Source organism: Corvus moneduloides, chromosome 7 (assembly GCF_009650955.1).
Source record: "Corvus moneduloides isolate bCorMon1 chromosome 7, bCorMon1.pri, whole genome shotgun sequence".
NCBI lineage: Eukaryota > Metazoa > Chordata > Aves > Passeriformes > Corvidae > Corvus > Corvus moneduloides.
Genome location: NC_045482.1, coordinates 12,906,141 through 12,924,762, shown reverse-complemented (window position 1 = coordinate 12,924,762; position 18,622 = coordinate 12,906,141).

Genomic DNA, 18,622 nt, shown 5'->3' with positions numbered 1-18,622 from the left:
TCAGTGTTGCTAACTTGTTGTGTGATGCTTTCACATCGGGCTGTGATAATGGCATGTATACATCACACTTTGAAGATGCTTTTTATTGACTTAATGTGAATATTATTGTCATCGTTTATTATGGGGAAGCATCTCATAGTAATTGAAATACAATATGGTGCCATTAATCACTCTGAGTATGAAATGCTAACTTTAAACTGTTCATAGTATATTAAATGCTCCTCTAACCATAAAACAATTTGACTTGCAGTCGGGTGGTTTACAAATGGCCAATGTTTAGGATTCATGGTGATTGACATTTATGTGGCAGTGTTCATGTGCTCGTGTTCCTGAACAATATACTTTCTCTGGGATTTCTGTGAAGATACTGGGACTTGTAGCTTTCCAGTTCCCTGATGCAGAGATGCAAAGGGATGCAAACTGCAGGCATGACCATTGTGTTTTACAGCATGTCCACTGTAAACCTGAGAGACGTGTGACAGTCTGGATTGCCCAGTGGGCTCTGTGCAGTAAACATTGCTGGCCTTCTTTCCTCAAGACTCCTGGTGAAGGAAAGCAGTAAAGAAGGAACAGAAACTCAAATAGTGAGGTTTTAGGCAGGGACTGCTGAAATGAAACCCATTTGCTTTCATGGGGTGCTTTTCTAAATTCTCTCTCCTGTATTAAGTAGAAAGGAAATAAATGCTTTTTAAAATAATTTTCAATTAAAAATTAATCCACCTACCAAAAAGGAAAAAATAATTTAAACTGATATCATAGTAAAACAATAACAGTGCCATCCACAGTGCCTTGGTCAGCTGTGATAAATCATCTCCAGGCCTGCCCAGATTCTGACCTCTCCTCACCACTGGCATCCTGAGAAGTGGGAGAGGCCCTCAGGAGCAGCTCCAGCCCAGCTCCTGTCTGCCAGGGATAGCAAAGCCCTCCATGTTCAGTGGCCCAGGATTTCAGTGGGAAGCACCAAGCGTTGGAGCAGGCCATGTCCACCCCTGTGGACAAGCCCCATGTGTGCCCAGTGGCACAGCAGCACCCACGGGAACGGGTCAGGGGCTGCGTGCTGTGCACATGGGGGGGGGTGGGGCGGACGGGACAAAATACAGAATTTTAGAAAGCTCAGACATTTGCTGCTGCTGTGGCTGTGAGAAGCACTGCTATTAAACCACTTACAGGAGCCTCACTTTTTAGTGCCTGGTTTAAAAGAGGTACTTCAACGGCATTCACAGGAGGGGAGAAGATGTGTAAGGTCATTTCACAGGGCACGTGTTTAAAGATTTTCCAAGAAGAGCAGAGCAAGGTCTTTCTTCTGGGAAGGAAGGGGCTTTTTTTTTAGCCAGAGCTTTTATTGTCAACATGTATTTTTAATAGAAGGGAAGTGATAGAAGCAGTAGCAGGTGACAGAGCCCACTGCTGTTCAGCTGCTGACATTTATAAAACAATGCCAACATCTCTTCAAAACAGACGCTTGCTTTCCACTACTGTATTGATGTACACATTTATTTTATAGCCGACAGCAGCAAGATGAAAATGATAATGCATGAAGAAATCCCAGAGGCACAGCCCAGTGGTTTTGCAAGGCAGCCTCTTTGCCTTTGGCATCATCTGGATGCTAACGGTCCTGGCTGAGTCAGTCTGAAGCAGCACGGGCTGCTCTCTCCTATGCACTGAGTGCGAGCTCTTTTTTCCTGTTTCTGATGACACCACCTGTGTATATCTTAATCATCCTGGCACATTTACATTTATTTCTCAATTATGTACAAACAAACCTGCGCAGTTTGATGGCAGGTGTTGGCTAGAGAGCGCTGAACAACTGTGAGGTTGTGTAACATGGTGGGCACCAGAGAGGTGAAATACAAGTGCACTACAGGCTATAAAAGAGGAGAGGTAACCTTCCAAGTAGCATATTGGAGCAGTATAAATTTAATATGCAGCATCAGTATAGACTGGGGGACACATGAATGGTGGTGCCAATCTGCAGGCTCAGCCCCCATGTCACCAGCTCAGGCCCCAGGTCTTTGCTGGGGGAGCAAAGACCTGGGGAGCCATGGGACTCACACTGAAAGCCCCGTGTCTAAGGGCTTCCTGTATCTGGCACTGAGGGGCCTCCTGCGCTGAGGAGGAGGAGTCACACTAGGTTAGAGCCCAGCCTTGCAAATCAGCTCTTGATCAAGCATTTTTGGTCATGTAAGAATAGTCCTCGTGGCAGCAGGCTGACCTTCACTCCAGGAGGAAAGCTTATCACATCTCGTAGGATGATCCTTACCGCAAGGAAATCAATACAGCAATAAGCTTTTATTTCTGGATGAAAAATTAAAATAAAGAATACACCACATCTATTGATTCTTTGAATTTACATATTTAGATATATATATGTTTGATGTCTGCCTTCTGTGTGCAGCTGTTTGCCAAATGTGACAGGATTTGTTTTTTAAACCTGGGGGTGAGTTCTGCCCTGTGCATTTAAAATAAGATTTCTCTAAATTATTGAATATGTCAATAAATAAAGCAGAGGAAGCAGGCAAGGAAAAACCCAGAGGTCCTTGGTGAAAGGAAGTTGTAGATGCTGGTAATAGGCTCTTACAGCAGTAAAAGAGGAATAAAAAGGGCAACTAAAAAAAATGGAAGGGACAAAGAGTGGAACTGGGTATCTCTGCTCAGATTTTCTCTGGGTTTGATGGTGGGTTTTGACTGTATTTTTTGATTTTCTGTGAATTTAATTCTGCCTCATAGTGGAAGGTGAAGGGTAAGAGAAACATTTAAATAAATGCTGCAGCAAAGGGAGGAGAGAAGTCTGAGATGTGTGGGTGTCGCAGATGTCCGTGGGACGGGGGAGACAAGCCCCAGGATGAGGAAGCCCTGAAGGAGCTGCCAGTGCCTGGGCACAAGGAAGGACAGTTTCCTTGGGGAAACCCAAGGGACTGGTGAGGAGGAAGGGGGCACCAGGCGTGGCCAGTGGCAGAGCTGGGGGCTGCCTGCGAGTGCCTTGGCCCTGACCCCACTGCCCCGCCAGCTCTTGGGGGAGCTGATAAATAAAACATCACATTTTAGAGAACATGTGTCATCCCAGTCCCAACATTGTAAAGTCCCTTACTCTCCTCTCAAGAGATCTTGCAAGAGCAACCATTTAAATAAGCGTTACATTATTTACAAGTTTCACTATTATTAAATTAATGTTACATTCATCAGGGCTTTTGTTTTGTTTTGTTTTCAAGGCAGAGCTGTAATTTGAGCAACATATTCATCAAGTCTGAAATGGTGGCTCCAATTATTTTAACATTCATTTGCCCATTCAGCTTCCTTTGCATCTGCTGGTTTCCTCCCCGTGACAGTATGTCGAAGCTGGGACACATTTGTGCTGCTCAGCTGTGAAGCTGCCACGAGGGATGTGATGGAACACGTTTGATCCCAACACAGTGAAGGCCAGCAGGGTACTTCTGCAGGGGCAGTAAGACGCCGGTTGCAAAGGCAGCACGTGCGCAGGTGCAGATCTCCTTTCTCCACTGGCAAACCCTTCCTGGTGTCAGACACGTAATGATGGAGCTATCAACTTCCTAAGGATAACAAAAAAAGGCTCCATCGATTTGCTGGCACAGGAGCCTCAGAACGGCAGTCGTGTGCCTGTGTTGTAGCAGTGCTTGTCAAGGTGAGTGTGGGCTAATTGGTCCAAATCTGAAAGGATGCTCTTGAGTGCTGGGTAAGCAGCCATAAGAAAGCATCAGCCATTCAGCAAGTGCTGAAAATAAGCCAGAATAGCTAAAAAAAAAAAAAAAAGTTTCATTATTTATTTTAGTGCTGGAAGTGTAAGCTTTCCTGTCATGATCGTAAAATCTGATCATTTATTAATGCTCCTCGCTTTGAGGCTACATCGTGTACCATCCCCAGCCTTCTGCCATTCCTGGCGTCTTCAGCCTGGTCCCACAGCTGTGCCCTGCCATCCACCACCCACGCTGCTGCCCATCCCACAGCAGGTGCCAGGACCCCCCTCTTCCCAGCCACAGGCTCTCGTAAGGCAGCGGTGGGGAAAGAGTGGACTTTTAGAAACAGAAATCAATAACCACGGTCTGTTTTCCCTTTGTCTGCTTTCTCAGCCTGGGAGATTCACTTGAGCTTTTCCCTGCAACCACAAGAGCTAATGACATGCTTTAGTTTTTGTATTTTTTTTTCTTTCCCAGATGAGACAGGAGGATCTCATCTGATTATTTACCCACAAAAGCTACGGCCTCTAGGGTAGGCACAACCCAAACATCACGGGGCTCCCTGTAACACCATAAAAGGAGATGGCCCTGATGTGCAAGCACTCTTGTAGGGCCACACTGATGTCTGTGGGATGAGCCCTGGCAGCTGTCATGGACCCTGATTTTGTGCCTCCCCTGGCACACCCTCTGGGATCCCTCCACTGCTGTGGCAGTGCAGGAGGTGTGAGGCCACATCTCTCAGGGACCAGCTGGAGCATCAGTAGGATATATGGCTGGGGGGGCGGTGTGGGAGACAAGATAGCAGCATTCACAAAAATAATGAAATGTGGCCCCAGAAAGACCCTCAGCGACAGCTCCTCGGATGTGCCTGTGCTCTGTTCATTAATCTGTGATAATTAGACTTATTTGCAGAGGTTAACAGCAGTGGCACATGGTAATTAACCACTCGTTCCCTGCCGAACAACTCATAAAGCTTCTCTGACGCCACAGGTCCGGCTGCAGGTAGTTTTGGTGCTGATGAGGCCCAGTGCTGGGAGGTCAGGGACACACTCCCAGGGGGAGATGTCCCCGAGACCCCCTGTCTGTCCCAGACCTGCTGCAGGGACAAGCTGCATGAGGGGCAGGAGGAAAACAAATTGGTACCCCTCTGTTCTTTGCCCCTCTCTCCTTCTACCCTGCCTTGATGGCCAGCCAGGGGCTGTAATTTCCCAGAGCAGGGGCAGTATTGCCCCAGCACCTGCAGGGCTGCTGCAGGCAGGTATTTTGGCAGGGTGAGTGGGAAGGGACCAATGTACCCCCCCAGTTTTGCAGGGCACTGGATATATGGCATTAGAGCCACCGAGCACTGCAGTAGGTCCTGGTGGATGGTATTAGCAGAGCTGTGCTCAGCTTGACCAGTGTAGGGGTTAGAGAAGATGGAGCAGAAGGCTGGATTTTGGACAAGACTTCCCCTCCTCCCCTCCCCTTTCATGTCTTCTCCCCCTCTCTACCCCCACCCTCCACCCTCCCCACCCCCCCCCCCCCCAGCGAAACCAAGCTAATTAGTCAAATAGATGAGGATAGGCCAGGCAGGGAGAAGCCCCGTTGCGTGTCCTATATTAGTAACTCACGTGGGAGTAGCCAGATTGGAAGGAGATTGAAAGGGAAAATTGTAGGTGTACATCGGAAGATAAGTGGGCTAAGCCTTTCCCCCGGCCCCGCGTGCCTGGCTCCCAACACAAAAATGATGTCATCCTTCTCGGTGGCCGGCCAGCCACCCCGCATCAGCCCCCTGCCGTGTGACGGCCAGCGGGACGCTGCTCGGGGCTCCAGCCTGTGAATAAATGATGAGCCGCGGGTGCGAGGCAGGCAGCGCGGGCGCTCTGACCGGCATTAAAGCCATTAGCCAGCAGCGAGGAGGGAGCGACACTGGTTTTAGCCCCAAAAAAGTTGCACAGGCAGCTGCAAGGAGGGGCTGCAGGGAGGGGGGCAGCCTGTGACAGGGGTTTCTGTAGGCACCGATTGCGTCCGTGTTTCTTGGGCTGCCTGCCCCAGCCGCTGCTACCCCCACCTCAGGCAGGAGGGCCCTGCTTGCCAAAGTACAGCCACTGTGTCTGCACTGAATTGCTTTTGAAGATCACAAGGCCTGAATCTTCTCTGCCTTATGTGGGGTTGATAAACCCCAGGTAACTTCTGTTCTCCGGAAGCGGCTGTGTGCTAACACCATCCCTTCTGTCTTGGTGATTGGAGATCCTCTCTGCTGCCCTGACCCCCACAGTCCAGCCCCATTCACACAGAGCCCAGTGTGCTGGGGTCCCCAAATGTTCAGAGGACCTTTGGAGTGGGCATCACAGAAACACATGTGGTGACTGCAGCACATCCATTAGAAAGTGTGTTAAACAAAGGAGCACACCTTCTAATGCAGCAGGCAGCAGCATGGTGAGTGATTTTCTGACTCACTAATGGGGCAAATTTCAGTATTGGGGACCTCGTGGTGATTTCTGTTCTCCTGTCACTGACCAGCAGCAGACCCTTCCCTTGAGGAGTGACACACCAGCCTGTGGAGTGCTGTCCTGCCACTCCGAGGGAAGTAGTGGGTATTTGCAATTAGCATCTTCTCCCTGTGTTCAGGAGTTTGCTTCAATTATCAGTCAGGCAAGTGCAGCACAGAGATGTTCAGCCTTGCTTGGAGGCAGGTCAGCAGTGGGGCTGCATGCAGTGCCGTGCTTTGGGAGGGCGGAGGCTGCCCACTCTGCCTGGCATCCCGGATGCTGCCTGTTCCACTCGCTGGCTGGCACTGGCAGTTCTCAATTCCCACGCCAATGGCAAGTGAGGTGACAAGTCTGGTCCTTGGCTCTGTCAAACCTACTTTCCTGACCTACTTTTCTTCACTCTGCAGTGGTGGAGCAATGCCCAGTGTGTGCCTTGTGCTGGTGGCACCATTGCGTGCAGGATAGCTCTGCTCCTGCCGACTGAGAGGGCATCTCAGCAGCAAAAGTTTCCAGGAAAAAAACCCATGGAAATGCAAAAAGCAAAGGGAACAAAGAGCATCTCCTGCTGCCACCCTGCAGCCAGCAGTGCCCATCTCACCCTGTGAGATCCCCCAGGTTCTCCTGCCAACCTCTGCCTTCACAAAAAAATATTTCCTTGTGCCTGGGGAAAATCACATGGGGAAAAATGTCTTTGCTCACGACTCCAGGACTGGTTTTACTGGTGTGTGGTCCTGCACCTCTCCCTTTCTTCTCTCTTCAGCCTCCTTTGCCAGCTTGCTCTCACATTTCTTCACAGCCATCTCTCACAGCTTTCCTGTCTGACTGCTCTTCTTGCCCCAGGACATCTTCATAGTCACAGCCAAGCACCTTTGTGGAACCAGCTCCCACTGAATCTCTCAGGCAGCACAAGTGTTCCTCCTGCCTTGTGTGTCTGGACTGTGCATATTTTGCTTATTGTTTCAGCTCTTTAGGGTATCATATGAGTTCATCAGCTTCTTCATCCTAAGTGACGGGACACAGGAACCTCCACAGATCTAACACACAGTTTTGGTGGTACACAAGCTTTCCAGTTCACAGTGCCACTGTATCCAGAAATTAAAAGCAAAAATTTTTTATGAATTAGACCGAAATTTAAAAACTAGCTAGACTTCCCTCAACTGGAAGAATGTCATAAGTGAGTTTGGGAAGCTCTCAAATCCTCGCTCTGGGCAGACCCACCAGGAGTGCAGGCACGTCCTTGTGAATTTTTTTTTTTTTTGGTTCAGTGACAGTTCATTGAGCAGGAGATGAAACATTTCAGGCTGGCATTTGTCAGTGCATTTCTAACTAGCTGCAAAAATGAGTGCTTGCATCTGAAGGAAAAAGATAGGCACATGTGTAGTAATGGGAATAAGCATTTGGTCAGGAGGACAGTTCTCTCCCAGCTTGCTGGCAATGCTTGTGGTTTTTGTGGTTCAGGATCTCTTCTTACCACCTGTCTCAGCAAAAAAATGATGCAGGTCCCAGCACATGCAGCCCAAATTCAAGACCAAAATGCTGTGCTAGTGCTCGCTCGCCAGAAAGGGTCATGTGCTGGTGTTTTATCTGCATCCCTCCAGCTTGGGGGTCTCCACTGGGATGCTGGCCCACTATGGCAGGGCTCCATCCGTGGGCTCTCAAGGGTTGTGTTGGGACTGCAGCTCTGCTGCTGCTGCTGCAAAGCTCTGCTGCTGCGTAGGAGCTGGCACTGCTGTATTTTAATGGTCATTTGCATGGCACCGTGAGACAACCCGACACCTTATAGCAGCAAGGAGGTTTGCAGGAGGACTCTGGAAATTGTATCAAATGATAAAGACACAGTTTGAGGGTTAACTGGAGACCTTCCTTTAAGCCACACTTCACCCCCTTCCGGGAGCCTCTCTGGGTGTGCATCCATCTGGGTGTACTCAGCAGGCACAGAGGGCAATCTTGTTTCTGGAAATGCTGCTGGTGGCCTCAGGTTTCTGAAGTCTGAACACGTAACAGAGTATTTGCATTTTTTTTCTTCCATCTCTTGTTCCCTTCCTGGTTTTTTTTCAGGGGTGAGTGGACCATGAGAGCAATGATAACTACACCAGCACAGCAAAGGAAACGTCTCGTGGTGTGAGTACTAACAATACAAACCCATCTTCTGAGCCACATTTCTAAAGAGTGATTTTCTATAAAAAGATAAAAATATTGCCAAAAAATCTCCTGCTCCTTGATGAGGCCCACAGAATGAAAATTAGCCCAGTGTTTCAATTTTTATTTTATTAAAAAGATTTCCCCGTTTTCTAACCAGCTATTGCAAAAGGATTTGCCGTTAGTAACAGAAGAAGCTTCACATCTGGTCGGGGTTTCACCGTCAGACAAAGGGGAGGACTTTAGTGAGGCATTAAATGTAGATAATGGATTATCAACAGGGAGAACAGACCTTGGGAGGGTGGGTGTGGGGAGGGACGAGGAGATGATGAGGCATCAAGGGGCACAAAGGCAGCAAAGTCAGACATCTGGGAGGGCTGCAGATAGCTCTAGGGGGGCTGCTGCTCCCTCCTTGGGCGGCTGCGGCTGATCCCCCAATGCCCCCCAGACACGGCAGTCAAGAGGGGAAATCAAATATTAACTGGTTCCTGCTCCCAACCTGCATGAGGAAAAAGATGACTGAAGCAGGAGGGAGACTGGTGGAGCCAGGAGAACAGTAGGAAGCCATGCAGAAGCCAAACACTAAATTATTAGTGAGCATGAGTAGCAAAGCTTTCAAAGGCAGCTTTGACAGAGACACTAACAAAATCCCCAGGGCAAACAAGAGCCTTTGTTAAAATTAGTGTAAGACCTGTGTAGCAGCTTTGGTGGATTCAGAGAGCAGCCCTTGGATGGAAGAAGGTGAGCAGGAAGAAGCCAGGAGAAAACGATGTGCCTGGAAACAGCAGCAGGGAGACCTAGTGGAGCTGAGCAAATCCAGGGAGGAGGAAGATTTGCAGTTAATTACGGTCCATCCTGCCCAGCAACGCCCAGCCTGGAGCAGGACCCCAGGCACATGGCAGACCCAGAGCCAAAGCCAGCAGCCAGCAGGTGCTAGGAAGCCGTGCCCAGAGGAGCACCACCATTGGCAAACACCAGTTCATCCAGAGCACGTGGAGCAGCATCAGCAAAGACTCTGTGTGTCTGTCCTAGGCATGTGGAGCCTGAAGCCCAGCTTTATGCATTTGTCCTGTGTTACAGTGGGGATTCTGTAACACACATATCAAACAAGGAGTCCCATGGAAAAGAAATACATATGGACAGATTCTTGATAGATGTTTCAGAGATGTTTATTTCTCCAGCCACATGGCCGGGGCTCTGCCGAGGAACTGCGGCAATCACAGGACCCGAAGGTCCTTGCCCACGCAGGGGAACACAAAACAATCAATGGGGAACGAGGCTGACCAGGGCCAGGGAAACCCTGTCTCTCCCCCCAGGGCCCCTCTCCCAGGGCTACATGGCAGGGGGAATGAACCCCAACACTTCACCTGTTTATTTTTAACAAAAAGAGATTTAAAACTTAACATTGAAAACAACAAGAACAGTTTCAAAACAAAACAAGCCACCCTCCTGAGTCTTTGAATGTCCAAACAGATTCTGTGGAGCATCTTAAGGCTGACAGAAGAGAGACAGGACTCTCTGGGCATGCTTTGTGGGGAAACTGGGGCAGGAGAGGGTTTAATTTCTTCCCTCCCCCTTTTCATGCCCCCCTCGGCATCGGAGAGGAGTTGTAGGGAAAGGGAGTTGTATAGGGAAGCCATGGGGTGAAAAACAGATTAGGAATAAACTGGGGATAGGGTAAACTTAGGAAAGGGTTCATATTGGGTATAGGGTAAAAGGGGAAAGTAGGTTGTGGGTAGGGAAGTTGCTGGGATGGATATTGTTTATAATTTTGTGCATAACGGCTGCCTTTGACTGGAATACCTCCAGGCCCAGTAACATTTGCTGCTTGTAAACCCTTCTTTCCTTGCACTATATCAAATTGTACAACTTCCCCATCTCCTACACTTTGCAGGTAATTTTTAGGGTTATTCCTTTTAATGGCAGTTCTATGGATGAATAAATCTTCCCCTGTATCAGCTCGTGTTATAAATCCATAGTTGTTTTTTTACATTGTACCATTTCACAGTTCCTGTGACTTTCGTTGCTACAACTCCTCCTAGCACGTGCTTGCGTGTTTGTCATGGCTGCTGGTCCCGCGTGGCCGCTGCCTCGCCGACTCCGACGTCTCGGCCGGGTCCCCGCGTTGCGGCTGCTCCGCACCCTCCGAGCAGCGCTGCTCTGGCGCGTGTCTGGGCTCTGCGCGGCCCCGCGTCACCATCGCCGCCAGCCCCGCGCCCTGCGAGTGGTTCTGCTCCGCCAGCTCCACGCTGCTTTGAGAGCGGCCCTGTTTCGGCTCGGCGCTGCGCGGCTTCTCGTGTCGCTGTGGAAACCGCCGCTTCTCGCTCTACGGGGCTCTCCGAGCCGTGTGCTCAGAGCGGCCTGCCACACTGACCCCCGGTTCCTGGCTGCTCGTGGGGGCCACCTCTCCGCTGCACACGGCCCACGGCACCCACGGCACCTGTGGCGTCGCTCCCTCACTCGCAGCCGCGTGGCCGGGGACGCCGAGACAGGGATGGGGTCCGCGATAAGGCGCGCGCTCCCGAGGGGGCCGGGCGCATCCAGCGCAGGCACCTCCGCCGGCACGGCTGCAGTCACGCGCTCCTGGGATGGCCGCCGCACGGTCTTGGCCACGGGATTACAGCCATCCTCTGCTCTAGGGGTAATGGGACCATACAAATGCTCCTGAAGAGCTTCACTGATTACAATGGATCCACGGAGAGGTTCTGTCACTAGTCCATGTTTTGTTTGATCCCTTATCTCATCCCAGATCTCGTACCAAAAACACTCAAGACTAGTTCCAGGAGGATCAATATCAACAAGTAAGTCTTGAGAAATATAGAAGAAATTTTTGAAAAGCCAGTTGAAAAAATGTTCTAGATCTCCCAGAACAAATATTTTCTTGTTTTGTTGTTCAAGAATTCCTTTAACTTTGAGATACATTTCTTTCTGTGGTTCAGAGAGCCACATTTCCCATGATTCTTCCATAGTCCAGAGAGACTATCCAAACCAAGGTGAGAAGAGAGAGATCAAGTGGTTTTTACTCACAAGTTTTCTGTCCTTAGGGATCAGTGCCTTGCCCACATTCTCCACCATTTGTTACAGTGGGGATTCTGTAACACGCATATCAAACAAGGAGTCCCATGGAAAAGAAATACATATGGACAGATTCTTGCTAGATGTTTCAGAGATGTTTATTTCTCCAGCCGCATGGCCGGGGCTCTGCCGAGGAACTGTCGCAGTCACGGGACCCGAGGGTCCTTCTGCCCACGCAGGGGAACACAAAACAACCCATGGAGAACGAGGCTGACCAGGGGCAGGGAAACCCCGTGTCTCCCCCCAGGGCCCCTCTCCCAGGGCTACATGGCAGGGGGGATGAACCCCAACAGTCCTGGATGAATCCTGACTCTGCACAGGTGTCCTATGGCACCCCTGCCTTTCCCTTCCTTTGTGCCTTGTAGGTCAGGACCCTCCCTGGACACCACTGCCCTACTACCCCCAGGGAAATGCGCTGGTGGCTTGGCAGTCCCAGGAGCCTCGGGGTGTGGGAGAGTCCACGGAGGGCCCTGTATAGACCAAAAATGGGAGAGCAGGAGCCAGAGCCAGGAGCCCTGAGGCATGGGAAAAGCAAGCTGGAGAGGAGACACCATGGGCAATAGATTGCTTTCCATCCACAGACCTTCTCCATGTCTCTGGCACTGTAATAAGGGCTCAGACTGGGAGGGAGATGCTTAGATACCAACAGGAAAGGAAGACCCTCTGGAAAAGCCTGAACTGCTGGTTATTTGGCACTTGCAGTGTTGCATTAGAGACATCTTTGGGATCATGGCATCTTCCAATTTTTCTCTCCAGTGTCTCCCACAGTGTGAATGCCTAGCAGAGCTGGTCCTGTAGCTTCTCAGTCCCCCAGCTGACAGCAGAGTTTGGTGGCAGTAACCTCGTCCCCTCAGGAAACCTCGCTGGAAAGGAAGACATGGAGGCATGATGAGTGATGCTTGAGGAACTGGGCAGAGGAAGCTGCATCCGCCTAAGAAAACAGCTGGGGCTCTCAGGGCAGGGATTGTGCCAGGTCTGCTGCCCACACCAGGAGCTCTGGGGTTTGGGGGGAAAGGTGGTGGAAAGGGTCAGCCAGCTAAAGTGAGAGGATTTGATCAAACTCCATCCCTGGAGGACCCTGCCACGGCCACTGTGTGGGCCTGCGCCCCGCTCTGTCCTCTCCACTGTCGGCAGAAGCAGCACAATTTAAAAGCAGCTTTGGCTTCACCTCCCCTGAAAGACGGGCCCGGGTCCAAAACCTACTGACGTCAAGAGCAGCCTGGCCCCGGCAGAGCCTGCTCGAGATGGTTTTGGTCTGATGAGAGCTCATCAGTCATACCAGAGCTCCAGAAACGCCAAACAAAGGGTGGCTCAGCCCGAAGTGTTTGTATGGCCACGTTGCTATAGTGCCCGGGAACCTCAGGTTTTAAACACAGCGATCACCACAGCAGCCTTAAGAGGGAGGGATGCTTGTCTGGGTCCCAGGCAAGGAAATGGAGGCGCAGAGCCATAAATCACTTGCCTGTGGCTGAAGGAAAAGAGAGCTCGTGGGCTGTGACCCTTTTGGGGCACAGGCCAGTCCCTCCCAGCCTTCCCTGTGCCTGCAAGGGTTGTCAAAAGGCCAACCTCTCAGTCTCTGGTGTTGCTGAAGGCCTCTTTGGTGTCTGTCTAGTCCTTGCACAGACGTAGAGGTGCCCACAGCCAGGCAGTACCACGGGATGGAGCAAAAAGGCAGGAGCCATGACTGTGCTGGGGGACAGCAGCATGGGAGGGGGAACAGCAGTCTGTAAATGAGCTATGGCAGCAGCTCACCAAGTCTGTAGGCTTTTTTTGGAGAAACCCGAGCATGTTGCTTTGAACATCAGGCATGAAGCACACACCAAAGGGAGGCTGCCTGACCTGGCCAGGACGGATGGCTGGAGGACACAGGGCAGGGAGCCACGGGCTGTAACAGGAGCTACTGCAACGATCAGGCTGTCTTATTTTGCAGAGATCGGGCTTGCAATGCTAATGCTCTTGGTACCTTTCCAGCAGGGATATGCAGGAGCGTCCGGTGGGTGTGACTCAGCACAGGCAGAGCTGCAGCAGCGTCCCCAGCCGCGTCCCAGCCCTGCACCACTGCCCTCGTCCCGCCTGCCAGCGTGCCTGGCGTGCTCCGCCCAGGGCAGGCACTCGGGGGCCGGCAGCAGCCTTGGCCCAGCAGCAAGGGCTGGAAAAGGTGGGGTCATGGCAAGGAAAACCTCAATGCATCAAAGAGTGGTGTCAGCCCCATGGGAACTGGGTTTCTGTGAGTGATTACGTTCCCTAAGTGCTTTTGCTGTAAATCGTATAGGCATACACCCGGGGTCAGAAGTGATCCCAGCTCTTAATGGTGGCTCTGGAAATAAGAGAAAGGTGAGAGGAGAGCAGTGGGGGTGTCCGTGCAAGAGTGACAGGGATACAGCTCCCAAGGACACACACAGATCGAGACAAAAGCCTGCATGAAGTTGTACAGGCTTCATGTGAGCAGTCTGTCGTGGCAGAACAGCCATAAATCCTGCCCCAAAATGAGGTGCAGGGGGTGGCTGTGCTGTGCTCATGGAAGGACAGTGCTCTCCTTTGCCTGCGGCTCATGGAAGAGCAAAGAGCCCTGTGCAGCCAGGGCAGCCCTGAGGGCCCTGGGACCTGAGCCTGGGTTTTTCTTATTTGGGTTGCTGTCTTGTAGGTATCTTCTCTGTATGACAAAAGTCCTGGAGGAAAAAAGCTATTAAAGTTGTTTCCCATTTTCTGGTTTAGCTGATGGAACTGATAGTTGATAAGTTTTGCTGAAGCAGATGGAGGATGAGCGCATGGAAAATGTACCATAAAAGGAGGAAGGATGCTGAGGTTTCAACAAAGGCCTTTTATCCAAAATGTCAGCTGGTCATTGAAATTAAGTGATGTTAATAACAAAACAAAGAGAAACACTGGACAGCAAACAGCCTGCTCCAGTCACATCACAGCAGCTCAGCTCACATCATTGCCATTTCTGTAACTGCACCATAGGCAAGTCTTTGTGCCTCCTCAGGGTACTGAGGTAAAGCAAAGATTCACATTTCGAATGCCAAAAAGTAGCTTTATAAAAATACCTACTTCCAGGTCTTTTTATTCCGCGCAGGGAAGCAAACACTGGGCATGGGCCCAAATTGTACTTTCCTTTGTGGGTCACCTTTAAGAATTGAACAAATGGAGGATCTCAACATTAAAATAGAATACAACTGGAAACTTCATCAGGGATTGAACTCCCCTTGGCATGCCTCCGACCCTCCCTGCCGGCTCTGCTCCCTGGGACCTGGAGCTTCAAGAAGCAACATTGTCCAGGAATCTGGCCACTGGGAGCAGGGTCCAGGCATCCGCTCACCGTGCCGGATGCACTGCGCTGCTGAGATACGCCCTGACCTTTACAGGGATGGGCCTTGGAGGGTTAGGAAATCCTGGCCTGGCTGAGGGAAAATCCTTGTGTGCAAATAAGCCTTGCAAAGCCCCCCTTGTTGCAAGCTTCCTGCACTGACCAGTGCCCCTATGGTGGGCACCTCCATCGGGGGAAAGCGAAGGCTGTGGGAAGGGGTGTGTGGCAAGAGAGCAGCCTTCCCACACCACCTATCCCTTTTTCTGTCAGGGGAAAAGTCTGCTGGTGACTTCTGGGGCTGCTGTGTACCTGCTGGGCGCCTGTGCCTGCCTGTACCCCCAACACCAGCCTCCTCTCCTCCTTGGCCTCCCCTCCTCCTATCACCCTCTCTGACTCTCGTCCTAGGGCTGGACAAACCACACACCTCCTGCCCTCACTTGCAGCTGCGGCTTCAGTGTGCTTACATCCAGAGAGCATGGTAAATAAATCCTGGACGTATCCAGATTTATAACTTAATGGTCTGGCTGTAAAAAGTTATTTCCCTTTTCAGCCCTTTTGCAATAGGCTTGCCCCTCCTCTCCTCCTTTATTTGTTACTATGAATATTTGATGGCTGACTGTAACAAGAAGTTTAAATACCTAAATTCATTCTCTGGCACATTGGCTGCCCTGCCATTGCCAGGGAGTTGTGTGGCAGCCTGGGACTTGGGAGGTCCTGGGGGGGCTGTGCAGGCCTTTGGGGGGTAAAGGAGGACTCACATGCCAGCATGGGCTGTGGGGTGAGACCTTGCAACGGTTTGGGCAGTGACTGGGCTTTGGGAAGGCTTGGTGAGGACAGGAGGTGGCACTGCTCCCACGGTCATCCCTGTTGCTGCCTTCACCCCTTGGTGGCCCTTCCTTTCCTTCCTCAGCTCCCCTGTCCTCACTGTGTGTCCCAGTCCCTGTGGGGAGCACAGTTCTCGCCTGTCACCTTGTGGGGGCACAAGGGGCTTCATCCCTGTACAACAGATCAGCCAGCAGAAAGAAAATGCATCCTCGCTATGTTTGCGCAGAGGATATTGGTCTGTGGGAGGAAAGGAAGAGTTGCCTTATTTTTCACACAGGCTGGCTGCCAACTCTGCAGAGAGATGGTCGGGGCTATGGCCTTGCGTTGGGGCTGGCTCTGAAATCCACCGTGAGCCGCAAAAACAAAAGTCCCTGTTCCTCGCTGGCTTGGCAACTTGTGTGCCCAGGTTTGCACAGATGTTTTCTCCTGGCAGGTCCAGCCCGCTCAGGCATGGCCCGTGTAACACATCTCTCAGCAGTTCCAGAACGTTTTCTCCCCCTCCTGGCCAGGCTCATGGTGAGCCCAGACAGCCCTTGCAGAGCAGCACCAGCCCATCCTGAATTCAGCGCCTCGCGTCGCACGCGCTGCACATGGAGGCAGGTTTCAATGAGATCTAAGAGCATCCAGTTGACTCCACCCAGATTCATTGTCAGCACCTAGAAAAAAGATATTAAACTGGTGGGAATTCAGTTTGGTTTTTTTCTCCCACTCCTGGGTCCCTGCCAGGGGTGCAGAGCAAAGCCACCCAGCCTGTCCTTCCCACACAAACCTGCCCTCGCTCTTGCACCAGTGCACAGAGACTTAGCGCAGGCATTAGGAGTGCGGCCGCGCTGACAGCCATCCCTCACAGCATTGCTGGGAAAACAGAGCTCGTGGCCAAAACAATGGGAGGAAAACTCCCTCTGGAATGGCACCTCCTGCGCACCTCATACCACCCTGTGTTGCTGTAATTTGTCAGGAGTCAGGAGGACCTGCATTAGCCCAGCCTGTCCCTCTGCACAGGGACTTGCAGCTCTTGTTGCTGCTGCCTGCCCTGAGCATGGCATGGAGGCTTCCAGGGCATAAATAATTCAAGAGCAGTGAAGAGGATTTCTTCCCCCCTTCCTCCCTTCCCTGGCTTATAACAAATGTTAATTTAATCAATCGGCAGTAAATCTGGCTGGTTGCTGACTCACGACAGATGGTGCCCCTGCGGGCTGTAGCAGCAGCTTCCCTCCCTCCTTTGGAGATGAACAATGCGGGAGCCGTTTCCTTGCTTTTCACCTTTTCCCTCTTTTCCTTCAGTTGGTACCAAACGGACACAACTGCAAAATAGATCCGAGGCTGCAGGCAGAGGTGCTGAGCTGGCAACAGGAAGCCCTGGCTGCTGGAGATTGGCTTGTACACAACCCTGGCTGGACATAATTTGGGGCTAAGGAGGCCACAGGGCTCAAAGGTGCAGCACTGGCACCGCCACCGGTATTTGCCAGCACCAAGGGGCTGTTGGAATATTCAGAAGCCCAGCAGAAGATGTTAACCAGGTGCAGAGCAGTTCACCACGCTGGTGACCTTGTGCTTCTGAGACAGGGGGAGCAGGACCCTGACGGGGATCTGCCCCCCAAGGTCCCCCACCCCACTCTTCATCCCCCACACCCCCAGATGGGAAGTGAGAGCAGGGCAAGGCTTCCAAGGGCACCAAGGCTTTTGGGAGTGTGGGAGAAGCAGTGTTTCAGCAAGGGGATTGATTTTAACAGAGAAATTAATTACTTTCTGGTCATCACATGTGCTGGTGGTGCTGGTGTCTGCTCACCTGAATATGGGTCATACTCCATTGTCTGGTTGAGGAAGTTGTTTAAAAATGGGAGAGAAACAAATCTCCCCATGATGGGCCTGGCATCGACACGCAGGTACCTGAGGGTGTTATTCTATTGGGCTGACAGAAAAAGAGGAAAGCAGCTAGACAAAACTGTCCGGAAACAAATATAAAAGTACCAATTACTGCTAAAACAAGCTCACATTTTTGCACTTTTATCAATCTCTGGTAATGTTTTGACCTGTGTAACAGCAGGACAAGGAGGATGTGATGAGACCAAATTGGAAATTGTATGTTGAAATGTTCTCCTAAATGAAAATTGGCTTACAATGAAATGGATTTTTTTTCTGCTTCAACATGTCCATTTTTGCTTACAAAAAAATCAATGACAGCTTAAAAAAATTAAAACATTTCTTCGAAAGTTTAATGGGGAAGAAAAAAAAGAAAAGCCTTTCCATGATGAATGTACGTTTTTCATCAGATAAAACCTATTAAGATGAGCTAGAAAGCTTTTACTTAGTGGGTTAAAAAAAAAAAATTACTCCAGCGGCCTTTTTTTCCTGAGATCAAGAGCAGTATGTTTAATATCTGTTACAGCCTCTGTCAGGAGACTACCTGCTGCCTTGGCAGGGGATGCAGTCAATTATCTAATAGGTCCTTCCCGTGGCGGAGCGTCAGGTTGCCTCGGTGCTGCCAGGGCCGGGGGGGACGAAAACAAGGGTTCTGGTGTAGCCTCCCCACGTGTGATGAAAAGGGGGGGCTGTGTCAGGGGTCCTGCAGGGTGCTGCTCCCTCCAGCACTGTTGTTTCCCTGAAGGAGGACCAAGACCCAGTTTTGAAACATGCACCAGGAACCAGCTGCCGGTGGGAGCACCTGACATTGGGATTTCCTGAAAAACAAGTGGCGAATGCCCAGCTCTCAGCGAGGGGTTTGGCTTTGACTGGTTTTAGAGTCCTCATACAGCTTTTGGTGAGAGGAAAAGACCTTTATTCTTCATCTGTTTTTCTGTGTTTCCTCTCCTCCTTGTGCCAGACACCTGCTCACCATTTTTTGCAGACTCGTTCCTAACATGCGTTTGCTGCTTCAGCCTAGGTTGGGTGTCTCGCACAGATGCACAGCAGAAACCTCCTGTCCTGGCCTTGATTTTCCCTCTGCATTGGTCCTCATCTCCCTGGAGAAGGGATGGTGTCTTTCATGTCCCAAATGCCATCCAGACCAGGACCAGCAGATAATTAATAATGGAAAACAACACCACGACCATTCCTTGGATGTCACTTACCCTGAAATGGGAAGCAGATGAGGGCTGTGAATCAGCAGCACT